General features: G+C 46.2%; 1 long non-coding RNA gene across 2 annotated transcripts in view; it reads left to right on the top strand.

Annotated features, from left to right (window-relative positions):
• The first annotated feature begins 1,717 nt into the window (after positions 1-1,717).
• The window catches only part of LOC134351544 (uncharacterized), a 28,234-nt gene continuing 22,284 nt past the window's right edge, over positions 1,718-7,667 (top strand). For both annotated transcript variants that reach the window (XR_010019172.1, XR_010019171.1), the window contains exons 1-3: positions 1,718-1,853; positions 3,511-3,551; positions 6,151-6,282. This is a non-coding gene — a long non-coding RNA (uncharacterized LOC134351544). The remainder of the gene's footprint in view (positions 1,854-3,510; positions 3,552-6,150; positions 6,283-7,667) is intronic.

The raw sequence follows: 7,667 nt of genomic DNA, 5'->3' as shown, positions 1-7,667 counted from the left end.
AATGTCTGCTACTTCTGGGATATCACTTGTATCCTGTAGGACTAATGTAAAACACACATTTAATTCATCTGCTTTCTCATTGTTTTCTAGTTGTTATTAGTCTCCTGATTCATCATTTACCAAACAACCTTAACTTTATACACACACACACACACACACACACACACACACACACACACACACACACCCCCACACATATATATATTAAAGTGGAAAAGCCTTGCACAGGGACGATCCCAGTCTCTCGGCCTCAGAAGTCAGGATCCAGTGGCATGAAGAATCGTTACGTCTGGCAACTTCCTTGGATGCATTGAATGGCTGCGTCTTCTCAAGTGCTCTACCGCTCCCTACACACTCCACAATGTGCTGCTGCAACGCCTTCTCGGCCGTTGAACCAGCGGGGTTTCCTCCGCCTGATCCACTGAAGCAGTCTTCGCATGCTGGGATGAGCAAGTTTGTATCTCACCAAGGGTTTGAGACCCGTCGGCTACCCTCACCTGGTTTAGCCGGCTTGTGGAAGCCATTGCCTGGGGTGTGGCCGCTGTCCCATGCAAACAGCTACGAGAAGCCACAGGTGAGAGCTGGGCATTGGTGGGGACCAATAGATGACAAGCCACTCCAATTATATTATATTATGTCAAATTATCATGGAGCCGTCTTTTTTATTCTGTTACAACTTTAAGCAAGTCCACAGGGAGTTTGGCCTCATCACGTAGGACATCAGTAGAGTAGCTCCTTAGCAGCTCGCCAGCTAGTTTAAATAACGTTAGCTATGCTAATGATGGAATGACACCTGTTAAACTCAGCTCAACATGTCTTTTACAGTCATTTAACCCACCATGGGCAATAGAAAAGTCACAGTTGCAGTCTGGGGTGAAGTACGTTTTATATTTTCTGTTTTTGGAACACTTTACCATGGCACTGCAGGACACTAAACTGAACTGATGACAATGAAAGAGAGAGAGAGAGATCTACTGTAAAACCCGCCCCCAGAGAAAACTGATAGGTCTACTTACCACAAAGAGAGCCCAATCAGGATGCTCTCTCTGTCACTCTCTCGCTACATCTGTCAATTGCTCTCTCTGTCTCTCTCCCTCTCGCTTGCTCGCTCTCAAAAAAATTGATTTCTGGATTATTGTATATAATTTGCAGGTGTCAGGGAGCCGCTATCAATATGCAGGAGACTTCCAGAACTTCCGGGAGAAGTGGGATGTCTGCATTTGTGTCATCAGCAAATTTGCTAAGCCATCCCTCCACTTCCTCATCCAGGTCATTTATTAAAATCACGAACGGGTCCCAGAACAGATCCCTGATCACAGGGTAACAACCTCAATTTGACATGCAGAGTTGGTTCTCAGCTAAATGAGTATTACCCAGGAGACACACAAGAGAAGTAATGACAGCACTGGGTAACAATCCCCGCCGAGTGCTTACCAGCTTGTTCTTCTATGTTTGCCTCCCAACCTATCTTATTTTTGCATGCTGGCACTTGACAACCGAGGATACATGGACAGAGAGGCTCCAGAGGTTTGTGCCTAATTGAGAGATTGCCCAGCCATCATAGCGATCTCAGGGAGTTGTGAGTCCGGGACTGTGGAATGAGGGGGTCTGGACGAAACTCTTCACTGTGACCCGAGGCGCAGGACCTTGATCCCAGCTGGCGGGGGAGGCGCCAACCTCATGCCCCGAGGGAAAGGAGCAGTCGATGAGCTATTAACCGAGCCTGACGGAGCGTCGTCTCGGCCGGGCTCGGCTCTCGGCTGTTCAGGTCTGTTTACCCGGCAGGCCCGGCGGCGCCTCAGTGAGCGGGCTCGGCACCAGTATGACTTCGGCTCTGGAGAACTACATTAACCGTATCCTTATTCAGGGCCGGCCTGGTCTGCTCCGTCCCGGCGGGGAGGAGAGAAAGCAGGCAGCTTTACATGGTCGGACTCAGACTGACGTTCTGCATTCAGGATCTTGCACATCAGGGTCACAGTGAGAAGGTTGGGGTCAGGATTATGTACATTGGGGTGATGTTGACGGGCTGGAGTCAGGATTCTGTACCCTCAAGTCACAGTGAGGGGGTCGAGAGTTTGTGCCATCTCTTGAACACAGGTCAGGACCCTTCTTAATGGGGTAGCAGGATTTGAGAATGGGAAATGAATACATTGCGGGCTGTGGTAGTTTGAAGAGACGCATGTGTGAGATGTTGCACTTTGGGAGGACCAACCAGTGCAGGTCTTACACAGTGAACGGGAGGGTACTGAGGAATGCGGTAGGGCAAAGTGATCTGGGAATACAGGCAACACACATAAAAGTTGCTGGTGAACGCAGCAGGCCAGGCGGCATCGCTAGGAAGAGGTACAGTCGACGTTTCGGGCCGAGACTGTACCTCTTTCTAGAGATGCTGCCTGGCCTGCTGCGTTCACCAGCAACTTTTATGTGTGTTGCGTAAATTTCCAACATCTGCAGATTTCCTCGTGTTTGGGAATACAGGTCCATAATTCATTGAACGTGGCGTCATGGGTAGATAGGGTTTTTTTAAAAAAGGCTTTTGGCACATTGGCCTTCAGAAATCAAAGTATTGACTACAGGAGTTGGGATATTATGTTGAAATTATATAAGATGTCGGTGAGGCCTAATTTGGTCCATTGTGTGCAGTTTTGGTCACCTACCTACAGGACGGATGTAAACAATGTTGAAAGAGTACAGCTAAAATTTAAAAGCATGTTGCTGGGTCTGGAGGATCTGAGTTACAAAGAAAAATTGTATAGGTTAGGACTTTATTTCTTGGAATGTAGGTTGAGAGGGCATTTGATAGAGGTATACAGAATTATTAAGTGTATAGATAGGGTAAATGCAAGCAGGCTTTTTCCACTGAGGTTGGGCAGGATTATAAATAGAGGTCATGGGTTAAGGGTGAAAGGTGAAAAGTTTAAGGGGAACATGATGGGAAATTTCTTTGCTCAGAGGGTTGTAAGAGTGGAACGAGCTGCCAGCACAAGTGGTGCATTCACACTCAATTTCAACGTTTAAGAAAAGTTTGGATATGTACATGGAAGGTAGGGGCATGGAGGACTATGGTTCCGGTGCAGATCGATGGGGGTAGAGAGATTAAATGGTTCAGCATGGACTAGATGGGCTAAAGGATCTGTTTCTGTGCTCTACTTTCCTATGAGTATGTTAACAAGATAAGTTATGACTACAGCTGTGTACGTTCTGAAAAGTCTTGATGCACTTGCATATGAATGCAAAGATATTTAATTGTGTGAGGAAGTTGTGAATTCCAGCTATTGGGGATAGGTCAGTGGAGAAATATGTAGATTTTGTTAGAGGTTCATAAAACCTATTTTCCCTTTCTGGTGCAAAGTATAAACTGATTATTGAGGTAAAGTGTGAAATTGAGGTTAGTGAAAAAGCTTGATGTTGGCAAAAGCATGGCAGTGTGTCTATGCTAACTGTTAATATTTGGTTTAATGTTGATTGTGCAGAAGAGACAAATGGATTTACCTTAACTTGAGTTTTTAGGTACAGTTGCAGTGGTCACAGCAGATGGAAGAATGATTGTGGTAAGTTAACCTTCATGTTGGAATTCTTACAAATGAAGTACATATTTATACTTACGTTTTCTGAGAGAACTTGCTGTCAGAATGAACGCAATTTTCCTCGTTTGTATACGGGATTTGGTAATGGCAGTTTAGGTCAATGCTGCCAAATATAAATAAAAACATTTTTAATCACACTGCTAAATAAAGTGCAAGTATTATTGATAGTTTGGAGTGTTCTCAGTAGAATTAAAAGATTTGAGGGAATGAAATATATTCAGGATTGAGGCTTTTAATAAGGCAAAGGACAACTTCTACAGTCAATAATCCAGAAAATACCAAAAAAAATTACCCTCACAGCAAATGTTCTGGAAGTAAGACTCAGATTCTGGACAAAAGTTAATAATTACTTAAAGAAGAAGGGAATCCAGTAGGTCTTACATTGCTGCCATAGGTATGCAAGGGAAATTTGCACTATAAATTCTGTGAGCATGGAAGAAGAGGCCCTGAGTTGTCCTTGGTAAGGTGAGATGCAAGCCATCTAATTCATACTACTCAGAAATACATTCGTTCTGATGTAAGCGTAAAGGACTCCCCACCCCGCATCCCCCACCCCCCATCCCCCACCCCCACCCCCCATCCCCAACCACCCACCCCCCATCCCCAACCACCCATCCCCCATCCCCAACCACCCATCCCCCAATCCCCATCCCCCAAACCCCATCCCCACCCTCCACCCCCACCCTCCACCCCCATCCCCCACCCCCCATCCCCCACCACCCAATCCCCCGTCCCCCACCCCCCAATCCCCCGTCCCCCACCCCCCAATCCCCCGTCCCCCAATCCCCCACCCCCCAATCCCCCACCCCCCAATCCCCCGTCCCCCAATCCCCCGTCCCCCAATCCCCCGTCCCCCAATCCCCCAATCCCCCGTCCCCCAATCCCCCAATCCCCCAATCCCCCAATCCCCCGTCCCCCAATCCCCCGTCCCCCAATCCCCCAATCCCCCGTCCCCCAATCCCCCCGTCCCCCAATCCCCCGTCCCCCAATCCCCCGTCCCCATCCCCCAATCCCCCGTCCCCATCCCCCAATCCCCCGTCCCCCAATCCCCCGTCCCCCAATCCCCCGTCCCCCAATCCCCCAATCCCCCGTCCCCCACTCCCCCACTCCCCCGTCCCCCCGTCCCCCACTCCCCCATCCCCCGTCCCCCACTCCCCAGTCCCCCGTCCCCCACTCCCCAGTCCCCCGTCCCCCAGTCCCCCGTCCCCCACTCCCCCACTCCCCCACTCCCCCGTCCCCCCGTCCCCCACCCCCAATCCCCCAGTCCCCCACCCCCAATCCCCCAATCACCCACCCCCAATCCCCCAATCACCCACCCCCAATCCCCAATCCCCCATCCCCCAATCCCCAATCCCCCATCCCCCACCCCCAATCCCCCACCCCCAATCCCCAATCCCCAATCCCCAATCATTTAATCGAGTTTTGTGCAGTTAAAAAATCTGTTTTATTGGTGCTGGCTGATTAAAAATCAAATTTAGTTGCCAGAATCTATTATGTTCCCCTTTAGTTTTATTTCTTCCTTAACATTCTGGAAATTGTAGATATAAATTGATTTGCTATTGAGCTAAGTATGCTTTACATTGGATAGTTAATTATTCCTGAACTTAAGATAATTATATTAATTTGTACTGTGAAAGTAGTTTTTGTGACTGCTTAAATCACAAGGTTCTCAGAAAGCTGCTCTATCACCAGTCTCCACCCTCTCCCAGTCTTGACACCTAATGATTTCTCTGGCTAAACACCAGTTGGTCCAGTCTCTTAAAATAGTTACCTAATGATTGTTGGTGGTGTCACAGTGGCCCAGTATTCAATTCCCTTTGATCAGTGGCTGGTTTTCAGGTGTCTGTCATTTGATGTAATTGGTCCCCAAAATACAGAATGGATTGGACCCTTTCAGTAAGCTCCATCACTGTACATAGATATCTGTGCCTTTTGTTTTCAAGCCTGTGTCTCGGAAAATCTTTGCTTCCTATTTTTCCACTTTGGCTTTTGCTGATGTCCTTGCTTGGAATGTATTTGCAAAAGTGTTGAACTATTTCGTAGCTTAATGCAAGGTGTGATGCCACAAACCTTCCACCCTCTCATTCCCCACCTCCTTCCCTTTATTCCATGGTCCACTCTCCTCATCTATCAGATTTCATCTTGTTTAGTCCTTTGTCTCTTGCACTTATCATCTCCTAGCTGCTCAGATCACTCCTACTCTCCACCCATCCACCTACCTTCCTCATCTCGCCTGGATTCACCTATAACCTGCCTCCCCAATGCTTTTATTTTGGCACCTGCCCACTTTTTTTCCCAGCACGATGAAGAGTCTTGGTGCAAAATGTCATCAGTTTACTTCCCCCGCTATAGATGCTACCTGACCTGCTGAGTTCCTCCAGTAGTTGGTGCGTATTTGTTCAGATTTCCAGAAGTTACAGATTTTCATGTGATTGCATTGGGGTCAGGGTTGTCTTCAAGGTTGTTGGGAAATGCAAATAAAACCATACCAACTAACAGAAGTTTAACTGTAGCACATGCATGTTGAGAAATTTGAACTGCTTTCACTTGTTTCATTTTAAAGGCAGGGTACACTAAAAGGATTTGATCAGACCATCAACCTAATCCTAGACGAAAGTCACGAGCGAGTATTTAGTTCACAACAAGGTGTGGAACAAGTAGTACTCAGCTTATACATAGTGAGAGAAGACAATGTGTAAGTATTTGGGGATTTACTTAACTTTCTACCGAAGAAAGATTTGAGAGCACAAGAAAATAGGAGTATGAATAGGCCATGTAGCCTTACATACCCTCTCACCACTCAACATAATACTGCTGATCTTTGTTGGCCTTAGTTTCTCTTCTGTGCCAGTTCCTCATAGGCCTCTGGTCCCCAGTCTTTAAAAACTATCTGTTTCCACCTTAAAATACCTCCAATAATCTAGCCCCTACAATTCTCTGGGTGGAGAATTCCAGAGATTCACCATTCGTTGTGAAAAGAAATTTCTGGCATTGGAGAGGGTCCAGAGACCCTCTTCAGCCACCTCTTTCAGAACTGTGGGGTGTATACCTTCTGGTCCAGGTGATGTATCTACCTTCAGACCGTTCAATTTCTCAAGAACTTTCTTTCTAGTTATAGTAACTTAACACACTTCATGACCCCTGTCACCTGGAACTTCCACTATATTGTTAGTGTCTTTCACCGTTAAGAGTGATGCAAAATACTTATTCAGTTCATCTGCCATTTTGTTGTCCCCCATTACTACCTCTCCACATCGTTTTCCAGTGGTCTGATATCCACTCTCGTCTCTCTTTTACATTTTATGTATCTGAAGAATCTTCTGGTATCCTCTTTAATATTATTGGCCAGCTAACTTTAGTATTCCGTCTTTACCTTAGTAACTTCTTAGTTTCCTTCTATTGGTTTTTAAAAGCTTCCGAATCCCCTCATTTCCACTAATTTATGATGTATTATATGCCCTCACTTTGGCTTTGACTTCTCGTTAGCCACAGTTGTGTCACTTTACTCTAGAATACTTTTTCTTCTTTGGGATGTATATATCCCGTGCCTTCCGAATTGCTTCCAGAAATTCCAGCCATTCTGCTCTGCCGTCATTCCTGTCAGTGTTCTTTTCCAATCCATTCTGGCCAACTCCTCTGTAATTCCCTTTTCTCCATTGTAATACTGAAACATCTGTCTTTAGCTTCTCCTTTTCATATTTCAGGGTGAATTTGATCATATTCACTTGTCCCCTAAGGGTTCTTTTACCGTAAGCTCTCTAATTGATTCTGGTTCATTGTACAATACCCAATCCCAAATAGCTGATTCTCTAGTGGGCTCAACTACGAGCTGCTCTAAAAAGTCATCTCGTAGGCACTCTAGAAATTCCTCTTCCTGTAATCCAGCACCAACCTGATTTTCCCAATCTACCTGCATATTGAAATCCCCCTTTTCTACCTCCTGTTGTAATTTGTAGACCATATCCTTACTACTTTTTGGAGGTCTTTATACAATTCCCATCAATCTTTTTACCCATGCAGTTCCTTAGCTCTATCCACAAGGATTCAACACCTTCCGACCCTATGTCACCTCTTTCTAAT

The sequence above is a fragment of the Mobula hypostoma genome, chromosome 9 (assembly GCF_963921235.1).
Source record: "Mobula hypostoma chromosome 9, sMobHyp1.1, whole genome shotgun sequence".
Lineage (NCBI taxonomy): Eukaryota > Metazoa > Chordata > Chondrichthyes > Myliobatiformes > Myliobatidae > Mobula > Mobula hypostoma.
The sequence above is the reverse complement of the archived record's forward strand: the minus strand, read 5'-3'. Positions and strand labels throughout refer to the sequence as shown.